Source organism: Anguilla anguilla, chromosome 5 (assembly GCF_013347855.1).
Source record: "Anguilla anguilla isolate fAngAng1 chromosome 5, fAngAng1.pri, whole genome shotgun sequence".
In the NCBI taxonomy this organism is placed as follows: Eukaryota; Metazoa; Chordata; class Actinopteri; order Anguilliformes; family Anguillidae; genus Anguilla; species Anguilla anguilla.
In genome coordinates this window covers 41,821,493-41,837,549 of record NC_049205.1, presented here as the reverse complement: position 1 = coordinate 41,837,549, position 16,057 = coordinate 41,821,493, and the positions used below count along the sequence as shown (strand labels likewise).

The 16,057-nt window shown below is 40.3% G+C and overlaps 1 long non-coding RNA gene across 1 annotated transcript in view; it reads right to left on the bottom strand.

The window, feature by feature from the left end:
• LOC118227211 overlaps positions 1-16,057 on the bottom strand; it is a 46,568-nt gene that overhangs the window by 22,473 nt on the left and 8,038 nt on the right. Inside the window, exon 2 of the long non-coding RNA XR_004765208.1 lies at positions 2,171-2,273. This is a non-coding gene — a long non-coding RNA (uncharacterized LOC118227211). The remainder of the gene's footprint in view (positions 1-2,170; positions 2,274-16,057) is intronic.

Below are 16,057 nucleotides of genomic sequence, written 5' to 3'. Positions count from 1 at the left end.
GTTGCAGCCACAATTGCAATCCCAGAATGTTAACAAGCTGTCAATTTTTCTTAATTAGGTGCCTTTCATGCTTTTTCAGGGATGATTTACCCTATTTAGCCACATTATGTCGGAAATTTATTTGCCTGCCATGAAGAATAAAAGTCCCACTGTACTTACTGTGCTATATTGCCAACAATGCATAAAAACAGGTAACATTTTTTTAACCAATGAAATTAAAGACTCAGGGGAATCAATAGGTTCCTAATTTGGTTGATGAACGTGTGCTTAGGTTCTTTCATAAAATTTCCCCTCAACATATTAAAAATACAAATTTGGCTCATTATCAATTTCTTTTTCTTTGAATTCTTCATTATCTACAGTACCAAATGTTTAGTTTTAGTGACCAGGTGTGCATACTTTCACCAGTTAGGAGCCTGTTAATTTACCTCAGTCTTTAACTCTGTTACATTTTTTTTAAATCTCTTTCTGTATTCATTTGTAATGTATCACAATGTGAATATGGGACATTTATTCTTCAGGGCATTCTATAGCTATGTCTGACATAATGTGGCTTAAGAGGGCAAGTAATCCTTCTAAACATGAAAAGTACCTGATTAAGAAAAAATAATTTTTTTTTGCAATTACAAAAAATACTAGGATTGCAGCATAAACCGTGGTGGCCAGGACCAAGGTTTAGAACCATTGTATTAGAGTACACTCACATGAACACACCAAGTACAATAAACTGAAGTATCTGCATTGATCAGCCTTCAGGCAGCCTTGCCAGCAGGAATATAAATCTGGTTGAGGAAACAGTTGTGGACAAACTGTGTTTATCACTTAAGCTCGGAAGGAGGACTTGCAGCTAATGTCCACTCCAGCCCACTAGATAATGCATGGCTGAGTCTAGCCTCTAACTGATTCAAATGAAGACAAACTAGAGGCAACTCCCAGACTGAAAAACTGGTATGGAAATGCTCTGCAATGTGCAGCCTCATTCCACCACCTAACAGACTATGTCCTTCAGCTGAACTTTATTTACCCCTCCAAATCCCGCCTCTTCACCCCTGCTCACCCAATGGAAAATAACCTATGAGATCTGCGTCCTATCAGGTGAGATAGACAGCATTATGTCCTTGGACCTGAAGCCGGGCATCAGAAGAGCGGCCTCAGAGCGGCCACTGCACAAAGCTCATCTGCTGTGTAATTTAGGACGTAATTTCACAGGCCGCTGCCTCACCTGTATGGGGAGCCATCTGGAGGGAGAATTACACCTGACATTGTTTCCCATGATGCTCTGGGTGGCCAGGCCTCTGCAACACAACTACCCCTCATATTTCCCCCCTTCCCGGCATTAGCACATTCACAATTAATTACCGATAAAAAGCAGCTAACCTGCGCAGGAGCCTGTGAGCGGAATATTAATCCGCAGTGGAAAGTTACCGCGTGCTGCCTTCATGCACCATTCCTCAGCTCGCTGTAACCAGCTCTTAAGCTGTGGGGTTCTTCCGTGCTAATTTTCAAATTCAATGGGAGTTCAAAGGGAGAATTATCTGGCAAGAACCCCGCAGCTTTACCCCGCTACATTGTAAAACATGGCGGAGGGATTGCGATGGCTTTGGACTGCTTTGATTGCTCAAGATCCCTCAAGTATCTCATGCTGTACCAGAGTATTCTGAAGTATGATCTATTACTGTAAGCAACTAAAAGCCCGTTGAGATGGGTACAAAGCACCTGATGTAAGCTTTTCACGCAAGAAAGCACGTTGAAACTATTCTGTAAGACAGGGCGGTCCTGAATTTCTCTGGGGTGATGTGAGACTGAGCAACACTTCGAAGACATGTTTAGAGGTACTGCTGCTAAAGGAGCCTTCACCAGTTACTGAAACTAGAAGGGCCATTTACTTTTTTTTATGGTAGAGAAATTACATCTGATACATTTTTGTAGAGTAGATAATGAAAAGGTTGCACCCTTTTGTGTTATTTTCTATATCACATTACCTTACGCTAAGATTTACGTGATGATTACATACCGTTTTTGATTCAAAATGTCAAAAGAAAAAAATTAGCTATAAATCGTCCTTCTCCTAGTGACATTGAAGGGGGAAACTGTAGGTGGCAAGAACACCAAAAGGCTTAAATGTGCTCCTTTTCTTCAAATAGTTTATCATGGATTGCGGTAAACACACCGGTTAGCCTTGACTCGCTGAAGGTGAATATTCAGGTGTTCTTTGTAGCTGAGGTACTCTGGCCTTCACACTGTTGAGCTCCATTGATCGGAGGCTGAGGAGGCTGAAGTGGGAAAACACAGAGGGGAAATAATTAAAGGCAGCAGAAAATCTATGGCAAGAGCAGGGAACTTGGATGTCAGGGCTGATGATTTGAGCATAGTAAGAGAATTAGTCAGATGATGCCTAATGTAGTGGTCATGCACTATTGGAGAGTGTAACTACGCCCAGCTCATTGAATTAGCATTTCAGAAAGGACCTTGGGTAGAAAAATGAGAATCCAATGAATATATTTACCCCCTAGTATCTAAAAAAACGTGGTTGTAAGGGGTATTGGCTTAATTAAAAATGTGTATGTATCCAACTAGAAAAAACACTTTCCACATTTTTTTTCTTAAAATGAAATTAATTTGAAGTTCCATCAAGACATGCTCAAGATGCCAAATAACAAATATCTGGTAAAATAAAATGCTGATATTTCTGATAACAACCCAAGCTTTAATTTCATGTTAAATCCCATGAAAACCCTCTCATAACTGACAGGATATTTTGCTTTTGAAAAAATCTGTTGGGTGAACATGTACATTTACTTGACCTTCTATAATGAATGCAAGAGCTATGAATAGAACTTGACTTTGATCTTGGTTTTTGATGAAATGCCTTAATTCAAATTGAATGATGAAACTCATCATCTAGGATCTTAGGATGGATTTCATTGTTTGTAATTTAGAAATAAAATACATATTGTACATATTGTACTTCCATAGCAAACTGCCAAAAACATACGGATGATCCTTGTATTTTTTCCAGTTTTACTGTGTTTTTTTTACCTCTCCATTGCTTTTGTAAAAGAATTTTAATTATTGGTTGAAGGCTGTGTAAAAAGTATTTTGACCGGGATACCAAATCGGAAGAAAAATAAATGATGAATGAACTAAAGCTAAGAGAGACATTGGACATTTTATCAATGCATTTCACACTGGATGCAATGTGAATCACAATGCCCTGGCAGACTGGAAAGATTTGGCATGGGACAATCCCTGATGGATGGCTTCTCAGAAGGGCAGAATATGAAACAGGATAGGTGAAGTGCTGAAAATGTAGTTTGGAATCAATTTAATACGGTGAAAGTTGAAAGCAGGGCACTGCTGCTTTTGTATGCGAGGCTTGTTTGCTATCAAAGGGGTGGTAGGAAGTATTGAAGAAGTGTGCAGGGAGAATTACCTGAGGTAAATGGATAATTCTCTGGTGAATAAGGGAAACATTACCAAACCGCTTTATCTATCCATCTGTAATTCACAGTTGTATCTGAATCTCTCACCCACTTGTGTACAGGATAACACTATAGATTTAAAATGCTGTTTTGGATTCCCAGGAGGATCGATTTCTCCAGCATATTTCGTTGGTTTTATTTAGCAAATTTTCATCGAAAACGCTCGAGAGATACGGTACCGCGGTACCACGCTGGGCCAAAAAAAAACACCTAGCATTTCCACTCCTCGCCCAGCCATGCGTTCATTTACACTCTTCTAATTACTGCAGAACATCATTACACAGCCTCAGGGGGGCTGCCTCACCGTCCATTTCACGAGCACTATCAATGCCGGAATCGCAGAAGGGGCCCGATCCGGCTCCTGTAAGGGGATTTCAGTCAAAGAGCAGGAAGAGAACGGTCGGCTACGCTCGGGCGAAGGGAAAAATAATAGTCCCTCTCCAAATGGAGCAGGGAAGTGTGATTGTCTTTTTATACGAGGAGCTCTAGAGCAATTCTCTTCAATTCAGTTTGTTTTCTTTTCATTAAGACTAGACATAAGACTGCCAAGAGCAGAAACGGTGCTGTGCTATTGCACCTAGCTCAAACGTGGGTTTCCTCTAAAACCACATTGAGGAAACCGAAATGGAAGGACTTTATCTTTGGGATTGTGTGTGTGTGTGTGTGTGTGCGCGTGTGTGTATTCACAAACAGGCCCTAGGACTCAGTCCCATACTGGAATGCTGCCCCAGTCCCCACTGATAGACCCAATGGTCAAAGGCCCAGTGAAAAACGCAATGAAAATGCGTTCTATCTTCAGTTCTGCAACGCAGAACAATGATTGACCATGCAGTATGCTGGAAATGGTTATAGCAATTTACTCTGGCAATAACAGGTCTGCAGCCAACTGCCTTCCACAGTCAATCCCTTCAATCCACTGCGGTCAGCAGTGGGCACTCAAGCATCCCACATGCTGGCACGCAGGAGGCCAGTGCCCTCTGAAAACCCACACAGCAGTAAGTTCAGACTCCCCCACCACGTTAGCAGATGCTTATGTTAATCGCTTTTACGGCATTCATTTCCCACAGTGAGAACACACCCCCAGGGCTAATAACAACTCAGGCATAAAGCATCAGTGCTCAGTTTGCAGTGAGCGCTGATGAGGATTCTCGTCGTTAAAACGACCAGACGCCGAATAAAATGACCGCAGGTTTGATTCAACACATTTCAACAAACAGTTCAGCTACTACGATGTTAAGCCAAGACCAAGACTGGGATATAGCTTGCCAACTTATTTAAATGAACATTAAAAATTGCAACAAGTTTAAACTGAAAATGGAACACTGCTTAAAGTAATCATTGGCACAATGTCTATTTCACAGAATTTCGGAGCCACGTACAATTCATAGATACATTTGACTTAGATATGCATGTGTGATTGAATGCCAAAGAAGGCAGGTGTATGAAGTGTTTATGAAGCACTTATAACTATACCTTGTTCTGAAGTGTCACTTGGGGCCTCCATAGTGGCTGACTATTGTGATTGTACAAAAAGGGGGGATTGGGGGGGGTGCAGCTTTCACACGTGATTGGCAGTCACTGATGGGCTCAGGCAGGGCCCTGTGACTAGAGGTGAGTGAGCAACAGACAGACAGGGACAGAATGAATGATTACAGAGGCCCTTCTCTCAGGCAGGTAAGACTTGGACCAGGAGATAATGAAGCTCAGGAGGGAATCCGTCATCAGTCTAACTCCCAGCCCACACACACTGCCCAGAAAGAGAAAACCTGCCAGTCATTAAAGTTATGCTTTTTGAATCACTGTCACCTTGTGCCTTCATTTCTGTGGTTGCACTTTCTCACAGTCAATATAGTTTATGACACAATCACGCTAATGAAATTTAGTAAGTTTGTCCTGCTTATTACTGGCAGTAACTGAGATAATCTCATGGGAACCTTTGTCCTGGGAAATTAAGTTTTAAAGAACGAATGCCTCACATCTCCGACCAGTGTGGAGAACCAAAAGCTTATACAGTCTATACAGTTGACACATTTTCGAAAACGAACAACTTAGTTTTGACATCATCAACCTTGGGCCCGTAGAGGATCAGTATGATTAATTTACTGGGTCTACGGTGCTGTGAGGACCCAATTCCGGTCGTGCTTGCCCCACTGCAATCTGTCCGCTTCACAGTCCAGTGGTCTGCTCGTGGCATTTTGTGAGCAAGATCTCCTAGGACTTGAACCTTGGTGTTCTGCTTTTCAAGGTCTTCAAACACATTTTTTCTTTCCAGAAAGTTCATCGAAACGCAACCGCTAAGGGACTGCCGGACAGATAGCAAGACTTTCTTTGACATCGATGTTTGGCCACTGAAACGCTGAACCAAAAAAGTCAAACGTGACTGATGGCTCGACCACCAGTTTTGCCACCCCTTTGTCAGTTTTATGAACTTTTTTTTTTCCAGCACAGCAGAGCTGACATATGAAGAAGTTAGCCATACCCTCTTGTCTGGACAGACTGTTTATTTATTATTTTTGTTGCTCAGAGTACGGATCAATTCTTTTAAATTATGAAGTGACAGGACCGGGTCTCAGAGCACTCCTTCAGAACGCCAGAACCAGACAAGGGCTTGGCTCGCTGAAAACGCCAAGGTTGATTCATCACCGGTCAGTGTCACGATGGGCCATCTCAAATGAGGAGAGAAAATGGCAATTGATGAACTTTGATAATGGAAAGCTGTCTGGTCGCCCTTAGACAGCGCATTCTATTCCTCCCTGAGTTTTATTACGGTTTCCATCAGACTTACTAATAACTTCATATTGCTTTCGCACACGACCTAAAGTTACAGCTATCCTTAGGGTGGGAGTGGAAAGCATTAATGTTTTCATTTTCGAAGGCCTTTTCTTCACTTCGCCGATCAATGTTGAGGAAACAACAGCCATTTTTAAAAACCGTTCCTCGGACACGATCGCATCGTTTCCAAAACACAGAAATTGTATGTTATTTCACCATTCTCCTGTTCTCCAGAATGAATATTGAGTTCATGAATCAAGCCACAGCACCACTGACGGGGAACTTGCTCTTCTCATCAGTCAGTGAAGGGTTAGTGGTAAGTCCCTATGTTTTTACATCACTTCCTCTCTATGGAGGCGGACAGGTCGTTATTGTATAAATCTGGCAGTGGTAGTAAATAGTGTGTGGCTTTCTCTTTCTCTGTAATAATCTGACCACCGTCAGCCAGGACTTTCAGAACTCACTAGGTGTGTGCCCTCTTTTTGCATTCCAAATAAGGCAGCAGAAAGTTCAGATTCCAACTACCGGCCATCGATCATTACCAAGTAGAGTTGCAGCAATTTTTTCAAGTGATTGACGTGAAGGCCGCATTTTATTATATGCCATGACATTCTATCTTCAAAGATGAATTGCTGCACATTTATTTTCAAGTATAGCATATTTATAAAACCTAAGGACATTATAATCTAAGAATAAAAACCATTCTAGCATTCAATCCCATGCATCAGTCCAAATGGTGACTGACTTTACTTGATATTAATTTATACCAAAATGGAGATTCTGATAGATGGCTGATAAAAAAAGGAAACTACTACTGTTACTCTAGGTGTTTCTAATTCTTAATTAGTGGGTGAGATTTAGGTTATCAAGGATGGATGGTTTCAGTGTGTGTGACCCACTTTCTAAATGACTCTCAAAGGACATAAGAATTGAGAGCACTGTTTTGGCATCCTACACACTACTTTTCACAAACTGAGTCTCCTCCAACTACCTCTATGAATATTAATACATCTGTTAACATATGAGCGGAAACTTATCATTTAAGTGTACTTGTGTCTTGTCCTGAATGTACAATGTATGACTTGCAGTGAATGATGAGCCTTCATCCTTCTTTAAAATGCATAAATACATTGATAAGAAGAATATACCATTTAATATGGTATTTTAATAATAATGGATGCATGAATGTCTAATTCAGAGGATGCCCAGTTCTATATTCAATTGATACAATCCTATCAAGAGCTGATCATAACCAACCATTCAATTTGGAAGTGATTGTGATTATGAGTATGTGCGGGTTTTGATGCTTCAATCAGTGACTGGCATTCCACTTGAGCACAGGTATGGGCTTAAATGGTGAAGTGTGAGAATCTTGAGATACAGAATAACAAAAACAAAATATACAAAAATAAACAATATTTATGTGGCTCCTGTATCTGGTTTTATGGCTTATTTAAAATGAAACAGTATTTATGTGGCTCCCTTCTCTGGTTTTAGGGCTAGTGCATCAGCACTATCACAAAAGCATCACAGGTAGGTAGATAGAGTAACACTACTGAGGTGTAACTGAAACATATTACAGAATTCTGCATTGCCAAGTACTCTGGCAAGAATAGTGCTCAAGAAATACTCATCAAGAGAATCACAATCATGTAGTAAATGTATTTTACGAGCCAAAAACTGCATAGCACAGTTCACAAGAAAACAAATTAGGCCCAAATAAACAGGGAATCACTTAAATGAAAGTAATAGCACTGTACAACTAAACCATGCCTTTAAAAATTAGGGTGCAATTGTATTAAAATTATATATTGCATGTAATTATATAACAGGGATATAATAGTAATCACAGAGCCATGCTTCAAATAGTAACATTCAAGTGTTTAATGGGCCGTCGTATTTAAAGTACGGAAACCCAACTGTGAGAAGTAAAAAGCACAGCAGCCTACAGTGTTACTGTACACTAATTTGAATACTGAACACTCCCACTCAGAAACTCGCATGTCAGGGTTTGAATATACCTGAGAGTTTTCAAGACTAGAACTATTAAATAAATAAATAATGTAACCATTGTTTATTGTAGACAATAAACATTTCAAAATGTAATTTGACACTTTAAAATAAATGTTCTTAAACCCTTCAAAATGTTCTATATTGAACAATAATTTGTATAATAAGGTTTTTTCACCAGAAAATAAGAAACTACTGAAAATGGCTACTCTACACCTTTACCCTCATTGAGAATGCCAGGATCTATGATTATGCAAATTAGAAATGCTTGCTGCGGTGGTCCTGGGATATACAGTATAGTAGACACGGCATCTGGGTTCATAATCAGTTTCTACACGAAACCCATCGACTTCTGCATCAGATTCTGGAAGCAGTCATCTGTAAAATGTGCGCTACAAACACAGATTCCCTCTATGCTGTCAGGTACATTCATGTGATTTTTTTAAAACAAATTCCACCCGTGTTTCTTTTAGAATGGGCTCCTTTGGTAATGAGGGGAGTTCCTACCTCGGGACTGCATCCTAACTGCACAGTCTGCCATGTTCAACCAACTGTCATGAGAATGTCACTTACTAGTCAGCTTTTCCTGTGCACTAAGGTTTCCGTTTAGCACGTCACACTCATGTAATTCTCCTGTAATATCTTTGCATAGTGGACCATGATAGGTTTGACATATTTGTGAAGTCACAAATTTTGTGCGTATCTGCATGTTTCCAACTCCGATTTCAGGGAGGTATGGAAAAAGGCAACAAGTTCTGCACAAAAATCAACCTCTATAGTGAAATCCATGCTTCCAAGAGGAGTTAACCATTAAAAAACATGTTTTGAGAGACAGGGGTCTTTAAGGGCTGGAATTACATTACATTACATGCATTTGGCAGACGCTCTTATCCAGAGCGACGTACAACAAAGTGTATAACCATAACCAGGAACAAGTATGACGAAACCCCTAGAGAGAAGTACCGGTCCAAGTACAGGGAACAACCGCATAGTTCAACTTGGACCCTGGTGGTTAAACTGATTAACACTAACAACGAGAACGGCAACAACAAATTAGCACTGCTGGAAGCAGCTGAAGTTGAACTTGGCTGTCTGAAGCTGCCTGCTCTTCAGCCGACAGCTGCTCCCCTCCCAGTGTCTGTTTTGAAATGACAAGAGCCATCTCCCTAACTATAGTCATAGCTCATCCTGTATACGCTACCCTCCTAGAGCTTCTCTGAGTCAACAGCCTTCAATCGTTCTGATAGGACAGAACATGCTCTCTTTGACGCTTCAACTTACAGTTTGTAATTTCACTTTTTAGAGCAAAAGACAGGTAGTATTTTTTTGCTAACAGCTTTCAACTACAGGTGCAGGTCATTCTTCAGGTGCGTGTTCTATTGTTTGTTTGTTCCATTACACACAGTACTGAAGCAACATTGCAAACTGGGAGCCATATTCACAAGTATGAGTTATCTAAACCGTGAGTTATGGAGGGGGAGGAGTAGTACAATTACATTTATTAGATGTAACTCCCATCTCTGAAAAAGAACAGGGATGGGTCGTCGATTTCTTGAACAGCGTGAGGCTGCGTACCTCAGCTCAATAATCACAGATCACGGAGTAATTATCACCATTTTCTAAAACATCTAATTACATACAAAATTAATCAGCTGTGTTGAAATGATGATTCCCAATCAGATGATGTACTTTAGCCTTTCAGCTTTTGAAGCTATCAACACAAATATCAGAAGTGACAAGGATTTCAATTTTATTAATGGTCATGGCCTCAAAGTCATTAAAGATTATGTTCGCTATCCTTCATTTTCAGTAGTGGAAAAAGCATGAAGTGGGACCTGTATTCTGAGAGAGACCCAGTGTTGAGACTTCAGCAGTAGAACAGGACAGAAGCTGGCAATGAATTATGCTACATTAAAGACATAGCTTAGAGTTGATAACCTTATTACATTGTAGCCAGTCATTCTGAAAATGCCAACCGTTAATACTGTAAGCAAATTAGGACCTAAAAAAATTACAACAGATGTCACAACTGCCAGTTTGGTCTGATGTATTCCTCAAAGCTGCATGCGAGATATTGTTGCTGTGGCGCTATTGATCACTAAATTGTTTGAATAAACCAATTTTGTTTTTTCCCTCAGGAAAAAAAACTGCATGAATGGTTCACATCAGTGAGGGCATGATACTTTTTGGTTTCATGAAGACTTGTTCTCCTAACAATACCATTTGATCTGCAACATAGCACGCAAACATTGCAAGTCATCCTGTTTAAGGGTTTCCACCAATAAGTAAAGTAAGAGCTGGCCCATGTATAGGGTTATCTCCCGTTAACCATGAGAAGGGTCTGGCTGCCTTTAGGAGCAGGTTTTCATGTTACATCACCATGTGTGAAGTGTTTTATTCCCGGCACTGAGCTGATGAATAAGCATTGGTAAGGGAGCTGCAGCAATGCAAGGATCTGTAATCACATCCTCACTGGTGCATGAAATTATGCAGCGCAAATATTGGATAACTTCAGAGCTCAAAATAAAATTGTTTGCTGTACATTTATCGCTGGAGCTTTCTGTCTGTGTGGTTAAATACACCTTTATCAAGGGGATCTAAGGTTCTGTGTCCAGCTACAGCTAAACGCTAAAGCAATAGCTGTTTAGGTGATGTGCCCCACAGCCTGGAATCTAATTCTGAGTGTGTCAGACTGGAGCAGTGCATAATTGGCCATATCAGCAACACGGGAATGAGGGTTCTCTGTTAAGCAGGGTACTTCCCATCTAACTGTTGACATACAACTCCTCATGAGGTATGCATGCCCCTCCCAAAAGCAGGAATGTATAAGAACAGGGGAACAGTTTGATTGACAAGATCGATTCCTTTCGTATGGTTAAAAAAAACCTGTGTATAGCTGGGTTTGCAAATTTATTTTCACTGTAAGGGGAGCTTGCCACTACAAAATCAGTGTTCATAATCAGTCTGAGGGGTAGTGTGCCAATTCATATAGTTATTGTAAGAGATTTTGGGTTTTGTTATAAACAAGCATGTATACTTTTCAGAAACAATTATAAAAAGCTTTTTTTTTTTTTAATATTTCACAAAACAAATCACAAAAAATAGACATAGGCAGCAAGCTGAGCTGAACATAAGTAGTATAAACTCCTGCATGGCCAATCCTATAACACCTGACTTCCACACACCTAAAACAAAAGCTCCAAAATACAGCTAGTTAATCCACTAATCCAGCCACTATATAGCAGCATTGCCACACTGAGGCTGTTCTACAAACATAAATATACTTACTGCAGACACAGTGCATTTTAACCTCCCACCAGATGAAATAACATCATAAATGTACTGATATTACAGAGGTAAAAACACCTCTTCACAAATAAGGCGGTCAATATGGGTTTCTCTCTATGAAATAGCCAAGTTTCCATTTGGAGCCAAACACAGTATTATAAACTAACAGTATCAAAATGTAAATATGAGTTCCCCAAAGTTTATATGTCAATTGTTAATTTTGAGAGGTATGACTTATCAACGGTCCGTAACAATGGCAGCTAATTGTTGCCAACCATCATGAAATTCAAAAACATTCAATGGATGTGTTTAGTTTTAAAATGTATTATTAATAATAATAATAATAATAATAATAATAATAATAATATTATTATTATTATTATTATTAATACACACTCTGCTACAATATACATTACCTGTCTTTTTCAGCATTTGTACAAAATACTAAATGCACTGTGAGGACACAACTTTCCAGAAGGAAGTTCAGCTGCAACTGAATTCATAATTTTATTTGCTTGTAATTCACTGTCCCCAAACATATGCAATTTTTATTTTTATTTCATTTTCTGTTCCAGTTTGTAAACCCAAGTCGTTAACATTTTAATTTTCCTTTTTCTTCATATTCAGATTTTCCTGTCACAGTTACAATTTTAAGACCTACCTAAACACATTCATTTTTGTTTGCTAAACTCCAATAAAGCATGACTCATCTTAGTAAATGTTCTGCTTCATGTAAAACATGGAGTGACTGTTTTTCTCTCATGCACATGCACACAGTATCCAACAGTGGATCAAATAGAATTGCACTAATTGCTGAGGAGCAACAGAAAAATCATTATAAACAAAACCACTAGCTCACTCACAAGGAAAGGAGGGGGAACAAGTAGTGCAGTTTGATAATTGCTCCTCCCACCCCATCCTTTCACACACACCCTGATGAGCAGACCCGGGGATGTCGAGGGAGGGGGCGACCTACAAACAATTTGCACCCCCAAGTTTTAATAATCCTCCCCCCCCTGTCCAGTGCCCCCATATCAATCTCTCGAAATATTCCATTACCGTGACAGCTAATGTTACAGAGGACAGAATAATTACTCACACCCCTAAAATGTATTTATACGGAGCGATCCTTATCTCTGCCCCTTACTGCTATCTCATTCTCCCAGAATGCCACAATCACTCTCTGGCCAGCTCTAAAGGAAACACGCTAATCTCGTTACAAGTGTAATTTAGAGGACGACGCCAGAGACAACCGTGGGGACGGGAGAGTGCGCCGGTGTGAAAATGGCTTTTGGCGTGCCTCCCTCTTCCCTTTCCACCTGCAAGTCAAGTGGGCCATTCTGCATCCCACAATACACCTGGACACAGTTCCGGATTGGTCCAACGCGCACCAGGATTTGTACTCCAAACTTACGTTTTTTCTCCCAATTATTTCAATAAACTGCCAGTTATTTAAAAAACTGGAGAGAAAACCTGTCCTGGGTAATCTACGTGAGACTTTCAAGCTTAAAGTGTGTATCAGTATGCCTTGTTAAGGAGCCATTTATACCTGCAGTGATGCTGGCTAAATACCAGCACTAACAGCAGTACACAAATAAGAGTGTACTTTGAAACCAGTGGGATTCATCAAAATATTAAAAGCCAGCCAATTTCTCGCTGCCAAGCTTGTTTAGCTGAAAGAAAAGGGGATTATAAACCTGGTCTTCTAAAAAATCAATAGCACCAGTGCTAATTATACTCATTACATGTACAGAAACCAATGCATGTTAATGAGCTCATAACAAGCAAACGGAGACTCTTTGCCATAAACAACGTCGACTTTAATACAGAGCCGCTGATGACAAAGTCAAGTGCGGTGCACTTCGGAGTGAACAGCCACCAGGAGCTGAGAGCAATAGACACTGGACCGCGGGTCTACATCAACTCTGACAGCGAACCAGTGGGCTGTTAAATTAAAGCCTCTATCATTCCATATATTTGTTTGCTTATGTGCTGTAAAGTTACACAACAAGCACTGAAAGCTAGAACGCGCCTCCCCTCTGACACGGAAAAGTAAGCGCACACATAGCGGCGCGAGGGAAACGCAGAACGGCAAACGAGCTCGGTTGTGATTAATGCGTCGCGAGCGGCGGGGGCTTCACTGAAAGCCATAAACCACACGCTGGCTGAAAGCGTTCTCGCAATGCCAGGTAATGTCAGACGTGCCAGCGGTGGGGTGCGGGCCGTGAACTTCTCACAGACGGACTTTAAATCACTGAAGCATCCCTACCGACGTTGGTCTCATTGCAGTAAACTACCAGAGAGAAATACAGATGGCTAGAGGTCACGGGGAGCCATCACATGATCGCAAAGAGGGTGAGACACACCACAGAGGGGGTATTAAGGGACACAGAGGGCACCAATGCTAAAAGCAGCAAAATCAGTGGGGGACTGGCTGGACCGCAAATGAATGTACTAAATAAGATCATTCTTTCAACCGTAGCTTCTCATAAAATAAAACCACACTAAAAGAATACATTTAAATTTGGACGTGGACTTCCCAAATCAGAATTCAAATCTATTCCCACACTGGGATACAGACAGAATGTCAAAACAGGGTCGCTGAACTGCAAGACTGACGGGTAGATTCCAAAATAAACTACATTCTGGAAGTATCAGCCCTTCTTTTGGAAAACAACTTTCATCGTTGAAATGATGCTGATTTATAATGTACACATCACAGTTCAAACTTTTCACAATTACCAAGGAATTGGGAAAAAAATTATCAATGCATTATTTTATCCATATTTTAAGAGGTCAATATATTAAGTCAACATAGATTTTAAAAAATTGGTGCATAAATTATAAAAGAACTCATTAAATGCATTCATGAAAGATGAACAACCAGTGTTTTCATATGAACATCAATTAAAAGATTGCTATGTTTTGGAAAACTAATTACTTACGTGAAATTGTGTCAGAAAACTTCACATGCCTATTGCAAAAATATATATTATTTTACTTCTGTTCCAATATAACAAACAGAAATTCTAAGAAAAGAAAATAAGAAACAGGTTCTAAGTAAACAAAGTTCAGATCCTGCCATCGGTCAAACTCATTTTTGCTGGAAGAAAAACCTCTAAACTAAAAATAAATAAATAAATAGAATGTAAAGCAACAATCACAGGCACTATGATATCTCTAAGGAGGATTTACTTTTGACTGCCACTGATGTTGTACTCTATGGTACACATGTGAATCAGGCGAAGGAAACAAGATACAAAAACCAATAAAAGTATTATCTTAGCTCGCAGTCTGTTGTCCATCACAGACGGCCGTATATCACCGCACCAGGCTGATGGAGCGGCTCGTCTGGCGACGTCCACGGCATGATATACGAGCAACCACTGGTCCAAACTTGGGACAGGATCCCCATCCTGAAGTTTAAGTCCAGAGCCCCCTACAGGTTAGCAAAGGAGGCGCAGTCTTACCACAGGAAAGCTGTGCGCTGATATTCAGAGGCTGGAAGTGTTTGTATGCTGAAAAATCTGCATAGGCTGGGCATACTCTTCACATTGAGCTGCAGTCACGTGAGAGCCGAGATAAGCTCAGTCGTCCCGCTCTGTCTGAGAGGGTTAAACTGTCAGCGTCGGGGTGTAACGGATGGCCGCGGTGTGGGCCGTCACACACTGTACCGACACCCGGGACACATTCGGCTGTTATCAGCCCAGTGCAGTCTGGGAGAATAGCACGCTGGGCCTAATGAAGTCTGGGTGCATTAAATCAAGCACTGTCAGCAGAGCCTCAGAGCCCCAGCAACCTTGCCCTTGAGGGCATTACAAAAAATTATAAAAAGATTTTTTAAAAATATATATATTTTTAATGTTAAAAATCACAAATGTTAAAAACACATCATAATTGCTGTTATTAGTATTATTACCAAATATAATAAAAATTATTATTATTATTATTATTATTAACATAAAAATTTAGAGGCTACATTTTTAAGCACTGTGTGCTTATAAGTGAAACAGAAATGGCCGAATCAGAATGACAGCCTTTTGGTTACAAGCCCTGTTAAACTGCTAGACTGCAGTGGCATTTAAGTACATAGCCCAAGTGGGGAAAAAAACTGACTGAAAATAGATTCAACTTGGTCTGGTCTGCAAACATTGATGGTGCACTGTGTGCATGTACTAACTAATGGTCAGCTACATAATGTGCATTCTGGGGGGGCATCTGAACCATGGCACATACCCAAATTGTTTGCAGTTATTTTTAAACCTTGATTCAAACGTACAGCCCTGAGAACAGAAATTACGAAAATGCATGCGATGCAAGTTTAGAATGGTTTAATGGGTAGTAATTACCCTTATTAAATTTTACAATAGCCACTTAATTAAAAGATTGTAGTGCGCTGTACTGGAATTCTGTGATGCTTGTCAGATGCATAAAAACGGTCCCCTAAAACACTGCGACAAAAGTGCCAGAGAAAGCATCCCTGTTTTAACAGAGCAGAGGGCTGG